This window comes from Onychomys torridus, chromosome 23 (assembly GCF_903995425.1).
Source record: "Onychomys torridus chromosome 23, mOncTor1.1, whole genome shotgun sequence".
Taxonomy (NCBI): Eukaryota; Metazoa; Chordata; class Mammalia; order Rodentia; family Cricetidae; genus Onychomys; species Onychomys torridus.
This window is the reverse complement of record NC_050465.1, coordinates 52,178,298-52,192,204: the sequence shown is the minus strand read 5'-3', so window position 1 is coordinate 52,192,204 and position 13,907 is coordinate 52,178,298. Positions and strand designations below refer to the sequence as shown.

General features: G+C 39.4%; 1 pseudogene; it reads left to right on the top strand.

The window, feature by feature from the left end:
• Positions 1-251: 251 nt before the first annotated feature.
• The window catches only part of LOC118573028, a 195,384-nt pseudogene continuing 181,728 nt past the window's right edge, over positions 252-13,907 (top strand).

Below are 13,907 nucleotides of genomic sequence, written 5' to 3'. Positions count from 1 at the left end.
TTTCTCTGTGCTAAACCAATGAAAGAGAAAATCCTATGGCTAAAGATGGATAGCCTTAAGACTAATAGGTTCTCATTCCCATCTGAATAGACAAAGGCACTGAACCATCTCAAAGTTGTGGTGGAAGTTGTTAATAATTCAGAGGTGTTAAATGCTGTAGTCCAATATAATGAACCTCCAAAGATTTCCACACCTCAGTTCTGAAAGCTTACCAGTATGTAACTTTAAATGGTAAGAAGAACTTCATAGATATGAGTAAAGCTCTTCGATTGAGGAGAGCATCTTGGATCTTCTGGGTGGGACTACCAGGATGGGAATGTATGAATCTCTTTGAAGGTCAGAGGTCAAAACTCCATTCCGAGGTGAGGGCCCTTGGAGCTGCCCAGGAAAGTGTCGGAAAGCGCCACCCTCGGGAAGGGAATTTGAGTCAGTTTTACCTTTGTCCTTCATGTATCTTCTGCAGCATCAGGACAGAGCCGAAAAGGCCATCCCAGTACCTGAGATTGGTCCCCACCAGGTACGGAGTCAGCAAATGTGACAATCATGACTAGCTCGGCCACAGGAGGAGCAAAGAGCCAAATTGTTGAATTTATAAGTTATGCAGCAGAAGGTGCTTGGTCACAGAAACAGGAATGAATTAAAGCAGAGGCTACATAAGGTCCACCTGAGAAGGAGACAGAAAGGTCAAAGTCTAGAAAGAAAGCACCCCTGTAGAAGCAGAACTGTGAGGAGGGGGACCATGTGCCAAAGGGGGAAGGCAGGGGGAGGATTTGGATAAGCCGAACAACAAAACAAAACCACAAACAGCAACAGTGCCCAAACAAACAAAACAACAACAACAAACAATGCAACAGCTAACCAACTGAACAAACAAAAACCAGGTTGTTACAGCTTCCAGAAAAAAGGCAGCTCTGTGGATTCTTTGATTTCACCCACTTACGTTCCATATAAGAATTCTGCCATCTAGGACTGTGAAATAACAAATTTGTATTATTCCCCCTACTGTGATTGGAGTAATTTGTTGTGGTAGTGTCAGAAAATATATAGCTGGTAAGAGAAGAGAAAGAGAGACTCATTTTTTTTCTTTTTTCTCCTTTTTTTATTTATTATATTTGTGTTTTAATTTTACACATCAGCCATGGGATCCCCTGTACTCCCACCTCCCGCCCCTGCACCCCACCTTCCCCCTACCCCCTCCCCTCCATTCCCTTGTTCTGCTTCTCTGATCTTCCAGCATTAACCCCAATACCTGGCTTCAGGTTTGTTTTTATTAATAAGTACCTTTAAGATTCATGCTACATCTGGGCATCTGCATTTGGAGTGATTACAGATCTATGTGCAGATTTATGAGTTTGTCTTGGTTTAATAGGGGTTTTCTTTCTTGGATTCTGTTTCCTCTCTGGTCTTCTGGCTAGTGGGACATCTGGTTGAGCAGGGTGTCTCTGCTAGAGTTGGGGGTTGGGACCCGGCATCAAGGAGGAAGGGGGGGGGGGGTGGGGATAAAGTAGGAGGGCACACAGACAGTGAAAGGAGTCCACAGTCTAGTGGAATGCCTGAAATTATGGCAACCAGCTTGGCCTCTGGTCAAGCAGGAGGCCTCTGTCATAGTCAGGGGCATGGGTATTGCTAAGAAGAAGGAAGGGGTGCATGAGATATAGAGATTTGGGATAGGGAAGGTGGGCACTCACAGCATGGGGGATGCTGGAGCTAACAGCCTAACTGGAGTTTTGGCAGCTTCAGTGGCCTATATTCAAGCAGGTGGCCTCTACCTGAGCTGTGCCCTGGGTCAAGCTTGATGAAGAGAGGAATGGGTAAAAGAGCAGAGTATGTGGGCACCAAGAGAATCGGGGAGGTCTGTGGGTGTGTGGCGTACCAGAGCTTTGGGTGGCACAAGTTGGGGCCTGGTCTACCACATTGAGACCTGGGTATATTTCCATGAAATTGACCAATTCCAGCTTTCAGATGTAGTGGTAGAGATTCTAAACAGAGAGGAGCCAGAGATCTGAGTCTTTTTTCTTCTTTTTTAAATTAAACAGGTCACTTGTTGACAATCAAAGAGAACACAGTCATTGAAAATACGATTTGTGGCATCACCTTGTTCTTTTCTTTTGCTTTTGTGTGGGAGTGGTATGTATATATTGTATATGTGTTCATAGATTGTGTGTGTGTGTGTGCATGTGCATGTGTGTGTTTTCTATGTGTGTACTATGTATCTATTCATATTTGTTGGGGAGGCAGGGTACATGCAGATTCCTGCAGAGGCCAGAATTGTAGGATTTCTCTGCAACTCGAGTTACAGGCAGTTGTGAGTCACCTGATATAGGAGTTGGGAACTAACTCTGGTCCTCTGCAAGAGCAGTCCCACTTACTAACTGTGAGGCCTCTCTCCATCCCTCCACCTTCTTTTAAAAGGCAAGATCTCTCATTGAACATGGTGCACATGATCTGCTAGGATAGTTGACCAGCAAGCCCCAGGCATCCTCTCTTCCACCTTCCTCAGCAGTGAGATACTTCACCTAGCTTCTGATGTGGGTACTAGGATTCTGAACTTAGGTCCTTATACTTGCACAAGAAACACATGAATTGAACCATCTCACCAGCTCTCCTGTGGCTTCAATAAAGACCTTAACCCCCACATATATGACTGACTATAGCACCCAGGCAATGCCCAGCGCCTACCTCACTGTCTTCAAACAAGCTACCATTGACCTACACAGAGATGCAAGCCTACTTTTAAAACTCCTCTTTTGGATATGCAGCCTGAACAGGCCATCTTCTGTAAACCAAGCAAGGTTTCCCATGGTGGGACTGGGAAACCAACCCAGTCAAAATACCCACACGTGGCCTGGCTGCAAGATGTGCTAGGGCCATGGTAGCTCAGAGTTTATGGGAATGGTCAACCAATGACTGGTTTAACTTGAGACCCAAGCCATGAGAAGGAGTCCAGGTCAGACACTGAAGCTGGATGACTCAGAACCCTAAGACAGAACCAAACATGATTTCCAAAGAAAAGAAAAGAAATAATTCCTAATGACATTCTGCCATACTCATAGAATCAGTGCCTAGCCCCATTATCATCAAAGAAGATTCCTCCAGCAGATGATGGGAGCAGATGTAGAGACCCACAGCCAAATAGGCAGAGCTCGGGGAACTCCATAGAAGAGCAGGAGGAAGGATTACAGGAGCCAGAGGGGTCCGGGACACCAGGAGAACACAGTCCACAGAATCAACTAAGCAGGGTTCATAGGTGCTCACAGAGACTGAAGGCAATCACAGAGCCTGCATGAGGCTGTGCTAGGTCTTCCGCATACATGCTGTAGTTATTTAACTTGAGGTTTTTGTGGGACTCCAAACAGTGGAAGTGGGGGTGATTCTGATTCTTTTGCCTGCTCTTGGGACCCTTTTACTCCTAGTGGGTTGCCTTCTTCAGCTTTGATATGAGGGTTTGGGCCTAGTCTTATTACATTTTTATGCTGTGTTTGCTTGATACTGGGAGGCCTGCTCTTTTCTTAAGAGAAACAGAGTCACAGTGGATCTCAGGGAGCAGGTAAGTGGGGGAATGACTGGAGTGGAGGAAGGGTAAGCTTGCATGGAACTGTAGGAGCAGAGGGAGTGAGGCTGTATTTTATGAGAGAAGAATAAATAAATAAATAAGAAAAAAATAATACAGCTCTTTTTCTTAGGCTGAGAATTACATTGTGGGGCTTAATAGGTAAATTCTCTCCTGAAAGTCCCTTCTAGCATCTCTCATCTGTGGTATTGTGGTCTCCAGACCAGCATGCTACACACATACACACACAGAACCCCCAACTACACATGTGCACATAATCACATACATATAAACACTTGTGTGTATGTGTATTAGCCTAAAATAAAACATCTGTAGAGTTATTTCCCCTTATTAAATTTATTTGATTATTAAGGTAACTTGTAAGGAAAGTTCTAAGAAATAGGTCACTTTCTCAAGGAGGAGATGGTTTTTGATGGCTTATCATGTTTATTAACTTATAAATCTGCATTTCTCCTTTCTATCTCCATCAAGCCCTTTTTATCATTCTCATAAGACTTCTTGATCACAGCTACAATGCATATTGTGTTTCTTTTCTCCTAGAGCACTAATTATTTGGCAGCCATGACTGAGTCTATCTATATTTTCAATTTTTGATGGAGCACCCCATACAGTATTATTCTAGACATTCACTGAATGTTGAACAGAAGAATGGGGAAGGTGCTTTTTAAAAGACACAATTATTTTTAAAGATTATTCTTCTTCATTTTTCAAAAGAAAGGAAGGTCACAAATATTCATCTGTCCCTCAAGCCTTCTGTGTTGTTTTTTTTTTTTAAAGCCTCCTTAAAAAATAGTATTCTGGGGGAAATTTTAGATCATGATTTTCTTGCAGATACTTTTGACCTCATCAAGTTTGAATCTGAAATATTCTTAATAGGATCACATTGTGAACACTTGGTTCTCAGTTATTTGGAAATGTATGGAGCCTTTAAGGGTTAAGCCTTGCTGGTGAAGGAAGTCAGTAGGAAAGAGTCTTTGAAAATCATAACTGTCCCTGTGTCCAGCCTGAAATCTCATCGTCCTAGTTCAGGTGATGTGAAAAGGTCACAGTTGCTCCCCCCATGAAGAACCAAGTCAATCATGCTGCCATGCCTTTCCTGCCAGAATGGATAGAACCCTTGAAACTGTGATCCAGAGGAAAAGTTGTTTGCTCCTGTCCAATACTTTAGTTCTAGTGATTCAAAGTAACAAGTACAGGGCCTGTAAGCCCACCACACTCCCTGAATATGCAAATTCTTCACTTCACAATGTTAATTGCAATTATCCCTTTACCTGTAAAAAAGAGACAGCACTACTTATATATAAGCCACGATATTTATTACCACAAACATGAATAAAAGACAGATAGTAAAGAATGATAATGTCCTATGAAATAGCTTTGAAAGAGTCTAGCTGTCAAGAAAGGTTTAATAATTATTTTGTTAACTATACAGATTTGTATCATTTTACATTGCACACATATATCAAATTGTCAAAAATTTACTCACAAATATGTACAATTGTGATAATAAAATTTATTTTAACTACTGCTATGTGAGAAAGAAAATATTAGAAGTTGTTTGGTTTCAAAGGTTCTGGAAGTTTATTAGCCATGTCTATAAAAAAATTAAAACATATCTATGAAGAAGCAAGATGCATAAATGTTCAGTGAAAGGGTAGGTTTGGCTAAAGTGGGGGATCTAAGATTGGGGTCTTGCTTATAATTGTAGATTTAAAACTTTGGTTCAATATCAAGATTATATAGACATATACACACCCAGTTCTTTTTGACATTGATTTATTCACAAACACATGTGACGTCCATTGCCTGCTGGCATGAAGGGCAGCAGGGAGAATCTAGATTCCCAACCTGGAACACCTCGCCCCATCCTGTCAAATTGATCATGTGCAAGATGGAACTATTACAGGCTTTTCTCTTTTGAGTTGTCCTTTCTCAGTCTTTTCTATTTCTGTAAACAGGATAATAGTTTGTCTAGTTTGATACATTTCTTTCTTTCCCAATCAGCGGTCTAGCCATTAGTATACGCACTTAAAAAAAAAAAAATCAATGACTGTTTTAATCAATAGGTACTGTCCTATTTTAAGCCATTTCACATTCACATTTCTTTCCTAGGCAATGTTGTCCTGACTTAAAACATTGCTCAGTTCCACTTTTGTTGTCTTCTACTTTCATTTGCTCCCTACAGGCAGAGTGCTATTTAAGAATACCATGAATGGATGCGGCATAGCTCAATAGTAAAGGACCTGCTTAGCATACGAAAGTGTCTGCATTCAGACTCCAGAACCATTTTGTTTTATCATTTGTTCATAAGTGACAAGTTATGAGAACTTATTATCAGAGAGGACATGCTTTAGATACTGCATACCTCTCTAACTTCCCCTACGATGACCTTGGTGCCCTTTAAATATGCTTTGCATGGATAAACTTAACTGTCTCTTCTTTGTTGAGTTCTTCTAATGGAAAGCTGCTCCCCAAACGGAAGTACAATTAGTCTATGGGAGGGTGTCAAAATTTGTTGTAGGTTTACATTCCTAGGAAAACATAGACAGTCAAAGTAAATTAATTTATTCAGTAACTCACTGATTGATCCCACCAAGAATCCTCTCTGACTTATGGTGGAGTTATGTCCTAATAACCTATCATAGATTGAGAATATCATGAGTTAAAAATGCATACAAGAGGCCAGTTAGCTCCACAGTAGATCTGTGGTATACTCACAGACTCTGCACTTCTGGCACCATCACAACAAAGTTCATTTAGTAACCATCACCTACGGAACACCACAGCTTAGCAATGCAAAGCATGGTAGAATAGTCACAACTGCTATCTGACTGTATAGTGTGACTAGCTGTTGTCACCCAGTGTTGTAACAGGATACCATGGAACAGATTGTTTGTCCAAGGAAGATAAAAATCTGGATCCACAGCTCAAATATAGTGTTTACTAAATTTACATCCCTCTTACAAACCATCCTAAAAAATCATCAAACCATCATGAGTTAAAGACCAACAGTATGGAATGCTATCTGTATATTGGGAAGGATGAAAGTTATGAAGTAGACATACACTGCCTTCTGAGGTTTATGCGTTCTACAGTTAACATTTACATGCAGCTCACCTTTATATTCTTCAGCAAAATCCTTCAATAATAAGTAATATGTTTTCTGAATAAATACTATATGTGTTATAGTTACAACTTTATTTCTTCAAGTTGATAGCAGGTAGTAGCTGGCAGTGGGAAGTAAAATCAGAGATAAGGTGTAAAAGAAATATTTTTACTTGCAAATATTTAGGTTTCTCAAACATCAATCTCCTGGGCCTACTTACATGCTCCAAGATTTCTCCCAGGATTGTGCACATAAAGAACCACCAGCATGATTGGCATGTCATCTTTAAAAATAACAGAAGTGACAGAGCAGCAGCTACTGCCATAGAAAATATTTAGCAGTCGTTCCCATAGATGGTCTGATGGACTCTGAGCAGATGGCAAATATGTGTATGATACACCTGATGGCAGGCCAATGTAGAATGTACAGATTATTAGGAAATTTAGAGCAGCAGGGATGCATTGCTTGCATCGCCATTTTAAGTATATAGACTAGTGGATGCTATGAAATGTTGTGAAATGCCTACTCTATAAACAGTTACACTTAAAGAAAGGAAAGCTGTACACATTTTATCAATGTTAGCAAGATCACCTGTGTCCAAATAGAGAGTATAATGTACTTCACTCCAACCAATGAGACAGTTGACTCAGATGCGTGATTGACCTTAACCAAGACCAGAAGACTTGCTTATTTGAGTCTAGTCCAAATTACCTACCCACAAAGTTGAATTTGGGAGATGTATTCTGTGCAATACAACTCATGCACAGATATTTCAGCTGTATGTATTCAGACAAGAGTAAAGAGTACCACAGAGATACAAGGAAAAGGAAAGGTGGAAAAATATAAGAAGAAAGAAATCACATATCATTTTTTTTAAGTGAAAAGACATCTGCTAATATAAGAAAGCAATGAACATCCCCGGCTCATGTTCTGATATTATTCAGTATGTCATGTACCATGGTCCAAATTCGTTTATTTTTCTTCTGGTAAACCTTCCACAGCTTTTACCCAAGGGCCTGTTTCTTTCCTACTGTTGTGCCACCACCTTGGGTCGCTAAGTCCACAAGTGTGCCTGGTGCTTGTGGATGAGTTGCTTAATTAATTGGCGTACTTAGGCTCACTGGAACGTACCCAGGAAGGTACTCTCCCCTCGCCCCTACTCCCATTTGCCTTGTATTTGAGCCTGACAAAGACTAGATCTACCAGTGTTGATAGCTATTTTGACACAATATGGAATAAGAGAATGAAGACAACATAGAGGGGAACTGAGCTTAGTAACATAAGGAACTGCAGGCTTGAGGGGGAGTATTTAATCTCCCATGATAAACAGGCACTTTCCAAAGCTAGTGCTTCCCTTGAGCTTTTCAATTTAGTGAGGAAATGGAGTCTCTTCTGTTCCCAGATTTGACTAGAGTTTTCATTTTTTTAAATAATATATTATATATGACAATTTCATACACGTGGTGTATAAAATGCTAGTCACACTCACTTTCCCCCCACCCTCCCACCTTCACCCCATCTTGGTAGAAAAGACCACTTCCCTATCATTTTTGTTGTTGCTGTTGGACCAATTCAGTTCTACCAGGGCCACAATCATGGGCATGAGTATGGAGTTAACCATACTAAATAATCTAAATATTTTAAGACAAAAACTCCAAAAGCATATTTTGTTAAACTTTTCCTGTACATTTTATAGAAACAAAATAAAAAAGAAAACATGTTCAAAAACTGATGGGAACATTTGTTTCCTGCATCTGGTAGACACAAAATGAAATTTCTCATCAGATTTTTTTCTTACCACTTTCTAGAACCATTGTTGGCAGTGACAACAATATAGAGCAGCTTTTTCTTTCATGATAAGTTCTGATAGGTACTTATACATATAGATATGTACTAATTTCTGTTAGGGACCAAGATTTCAGGAACCAAACATGAACCATGGAAAGTACTAGCTAAGCCAGAGAACAAGTCATAAGCCCATCGCCCTTCCCCAGAGCAGTAACACCTGTTTACTAACCCAAAGCTCCCAAAGATAAGAACATTCCACAGTCAGGTGCCATGGCAACCAAATGTAAAGAGCATTCCATGGTCAGGTAGCCTAGCAACAGAACAAATGGCCTCTAACCAGTGACCTTAGCCATCATCGTGCAGTTGCACGACCTGCGTGTCTCCTATGTTCTGCACCCCTTCCACGTCTCTTCCCCTTCCCTCCTTCCTGCCCCCTCCCCTCCTATGCTATATAAGCCTTGCAGAGAGAAATAAAAATTGCAGCTTGATCAGAATCTTGTCTTGCTGTCAGTCTCTCATGTCCCCTGTCTCTTTCATTCGCTCCCACAGGTGGGTAGCCCCCGTTGAAACCCCGCTGGCCAGGGCAAATTTCTATACGGTATTTTAAACTCCCCTTGAATTTAATTTTTTCAATTAATTTTAAACACAGGAAACTTGTCTACAGAAAGTCATGGCTCAGTTTTCTGCAGATAAATCAAATCTAAGTTGATTTTTATATGGACATTATCTGAGAGAAATAAAATGTCAGAATTATGAACTCTGATTTAAAGCCATATTTTCCTATATCAAGAAAAATGTAGAAAACATGTTACAAGGTGAAAATATCATAGCAGCATGTCCCGTGTAAGAAACACTTTAGAACTCATAGTTCTGGATGTGCCAAAACATCTCCACATAAATTCTGCTCAGTAAACTGAGGCTTTAGATGCTCATATATATAATGATGGTCTATGCTACCTCCCTGTAAGAATATGGGAATACATGGAAAAGATTCTCACATTCATATGGACTTACATTTTGGTTACCAAACCATGTAGTTACTAAAGGAGTTAGACATCTAAATATGAGCTATTTTACCTTATCCTCGTACACAGCTGTTAAGATGTCTTGATGATTGGAAAAGCTGGAAGAGTGTATTATATATTTCTATCTGTTTCTTCATTGGGCAGTTTTGATCTTCTACAAAATATTCATTGAAGGTGCTTTTCATGGAAAGCATTTCAGACAGCCCATTTAGAAAAAGATTGGGGTATTCGAGGGTCTTGAGGTCTTTTGCAGAATATTTCATAAATTCCCCTAAATCTATTAAATAAATTCCACTCCAGTCATGAACTCAATTATGGAAGAAAGGATTCATTTCTCAACCATTGGCCAACTGTAATTCGACATAACTGCAGGTTTTTATGGCAACCAGGAGTTCTTCATTATATGCTCTTTTCTATAAACCAATGTCATTATCCTCCTGACTCCCCAAACAACAGAACTTTTAAACTCAAGCCTGTTATTTTTAAAAATTAGCTATTATTTTCAAGGAAAACTATTGAGAACTATACCAAGACAGTGTATGAGAAGGGAAGCATGTACCTCTGAAATCATAGACCTAAAAGATAAATTATCAGACCAAAGTTCAGAGAAAGCTGTATCACTCAAGATCATTTCCCCAGATGGGTCTCAAATATTCTTAGAACACAAAGATTTTGTTGTTGTTGGTGGTGGTTTGGTATAATTTCTATTCCTTATTTTAGTAAATGACAGATAGCTTTCTAGTTTCAAAGTATTAGTTCCTTGTTAAAATATCCTTTGTGCAATCAATATTTCTCAGACTTTTGTTCAGAAAATGGACAAGTCTATTACTGTAGTAAGTATTCCCTGTCCAGTGTGCAAGTGATCCTGGGAGGCTTGTTGTGAGAGACAAGCAGCCATGGGTGCCCCTCTGGAGCTTTTCAATCAGACCCATCAACCTACTGCTGCTGGGCTCATTTTGATGCTTTCAAGAAAAACAGAATCACCCACACAAAGTGCAGCATTACATTTCTAGGCAAAAAAAAAAAAATAATCTTCACTTTATCAAATGATATATAAAGCCTTTACTTTGTACATTTATGTGGATGAGTACAAGGAGCCACAAACTTTTAATCAGAGTATGAATATTCTTTTTATGGCCAAGTGTGATTCATAATCAGAAAGCTACTTTACAAATGATGTTGACATTTTTTTCTAGGCTTTTCCATTGTATATATAAAATCACCAATACATATGTGTATGTAAATATATATGTGTATATGTGTGTGTTTGTGTGTTATTAGTGAATATTCAGAATCCAAAGAAGTTAAGTCTCTCTTCATCCTCCACCTCAATAACTAATTATAAAATGGAGAAGAATGACAAGTATATGAATTCTTAAACACCTCTAATGGAGCATTCTCCACAAACTGTATCCTCTTAATTATATACAAGGTCATAAGAAGTCAATTTGTAAAGCAATGAAAGGTATTTAAAAAATAATCAAGAATAAGTGAGGCAGATTTAAAAAAAATCTCTTTTTGCTTCCCAGCTGGCAGGAATCGAAGGGCATAAAGCCATAACACTCTTAACAATGGAGAAAGGAGAGAAAAGGGAGAAGCCAAATCATGCAGGAGGAATTGCCATATGGCAAGGGTGAAAACAGAGCTGGGTGCAGCCTGTAGCCACAGGAGTGAGCACAGCTACTACAGCAGCATCTGAGATCCATGGGCATCTGTCTTTCCTCTTCTTTTAAGTGCATTCTTTCAAGAAATACTACCGTTGTCCAGGTCACAGGTATTTGTGTATAAAGAGCTAAATGTGGCACCACACACGTTTTGACTTGAATTTGAAAGCCAAGTGCACTTTTAACTGTCATATTTTACCAGTTTTTGATCAGTCTGGAATATCACAAATTCTAAAGGCAGTCTGATTCATTTTGACATAATACTCAATTTAAGAAAATCCAAATATTACCAATATATCTATCATAACCTAAATTATAAACTTTACAAGTGAAATTGATCTTTTGGTACAAGCCACCTAGAGTTTAAAGATCAAGTCTTAAAACTTCAGAATCAGAGTGTATCTGGTAGCACCATTTTATAGCTAGCTATGGATGTCTGAAGCTTACCTCTGCAAAACTGAAAGACAGGGTTTCTCTGTGTAGCTTTGCTCCTTTCCTGGATCTCGCTCGGTAGACCAGGCTGGCCTTGAACTCACAAAGATCCTCCTGCCTCTGCCTCCCAAGTGCTGGGATTAAAGGCGTGCACCACCACCGCCTGGCTCATTTTTATTAAATGATTTTAACCATTTTTAAGAAAACTTTTTGTGTTTTAATGAATAGTGGTATAATGATATATGTGTACATACGTATAGATGCAGAAAGTCATCCATAAGTGATTAAAAGTTACACACACACACACACACACACACACACACACACACACACACGGCAAACAGTGTTTTACCTTCCCTGGAAGTCTCCTCAACAAAATATTTTCTTCTGTGCTCTACTTATAAGGCACCAGGTTGAGCAAAATGTACCTACTACCTCTAATACTCAGAATATTTTTGACATTTTCCTTGAGGGTAGTATTGCAAAAAAAGGAATAATATACATTTTTAAATGTAGAAAATGGAGATTCACGTATTGTTAAGATGATGATGAACATTTCAGGACTAACTTTCAATGGGCATCTAAACACTAAAGGAAATTTCCAACTATGTTTCATAAAAACCTCTCTAGCCATTGTGGGGATTTATTGTATACCCCAACAAAGCTTACCCGGGGATCAGTGGACAGAGCCAACCATTAAATTAGACATAGAGGTCAGGCAGTGGTGGCACACACCTTTAATCCTATCACTCAGGAGGCAGAGATCCGTCTAGATCTTTGTGAGTTGAAGGCCAGATTGAGCTACATGAGAGAAACAGAACCAGGCAGTGGTGACATATGCCTTTAAACCTAGGAAGTAATGTGACAGGACACAGAAAGATACATAAGGTGTGAGGAAACAGGAACTTGCTCTATTGAGGCTGAGGATTTCATAGATGTAAGCCAGTGGCTGGCTGTTCTGCTTCTCTGATCTTTCAGTTTTCACTCCAATATCTGGCTCTGGGTTTTTTATTGTAAGACCTTTTAAGATTAGTGTTACAAGCCCTCCTTAGGATTTGTTTTAATAGGAAATGTTATTACACAGGTTTTTTGGTATGGATACACTGAGATGTAGAGAGGTTAAATAACATTTTCAAGTTGATGTTATGGAGAGTCAGATGTTAGAACCCAAATCCTTTACACTAAGCAATTACAATACTTTGATGGAAGAACACTAGGATAGGTGTGATTCCTAGTCTTCTACTCTTAGTGTAGCTTTAGTTGTAATAAAATAAGGACTCTTGGCAATCATGTATGCATGTGAGTGTATGTATGTATGTGTGCATGAGTGTTATGTGTGCACGTGTGTGTGTGCACACATGTGCATGTTTGAGTACCTTCTACTTCTATCAAATTGCAGTTCAGCTTTAGAAAATGAAGAATATTAAAAGAGGGCAAGCAAAGAGGGAGAGCATGCAGCTCTGAGCACCAGTTTCCAACTTTTCTAAAGAAAGCATGAAGCATGTAGACAGTACTTCTGAATGTTTATAGGCTGCATATTTGAGCTTTAAAAAACTCCTTTTTGTCTATGGAAGGTAGGGTATAGACTAAAAAATAAATAAAGCTAGGTCTAGTGGGCAAAGCATGTTTTCCTCATTGGGCTGTACACACAAGTATATTTGAACTAAAATAGCTGAGACCCTTTGGAAAATCTTTCAAAAAGCCATTGAACTTCAGCCAACTAAGATCCCCAAACACTTTGGAATAAACAAAAGCATCTGGCACTACCCTGTGTGAGCTGTCACCTTTACTCTGCCTGTTCATAGACTTTCTGGAAAAGTAAGGAATGCTTCCATCTGGTCATTCAACAAAGGAAAACACAAAGAAGCTTCTACTGGAAATTGGAGACAATTCTGCATGGCCATCGCTGGGGAGGAAGAATGCAGATAAATAGGTCTCAGAATGTGGAGCCCCAGCACGCCACACAGACATGATGCACAGTAGTCATCATGCTTGGCTACTGACAACACACTCCTTCTTACTTCGCTTCACAGTAGACCAGTAGACACCATCACAAATGTTTAAGTTTTTTGTTTGTTTGTTTGTTTGTTTGTTTTACTTTTTCTCAGTGGTAATGAAGACATCTGAAGTGTTCTAGGGACTGTAGGAAAGTAGGTATGGGTCACTAATATTTCAGAATTTCATTTCTAAACTAAGAATTAGGCAAGTAGATTCACTAAAAAAAAAAAAAATAAGAGCAGAGGCAAAGGGAAGATCGGCTTGTGCTGGAAAATATAAAGAGCTTAACCTTAATACTAGAATCTACTTTTGGAGGAGAAAAG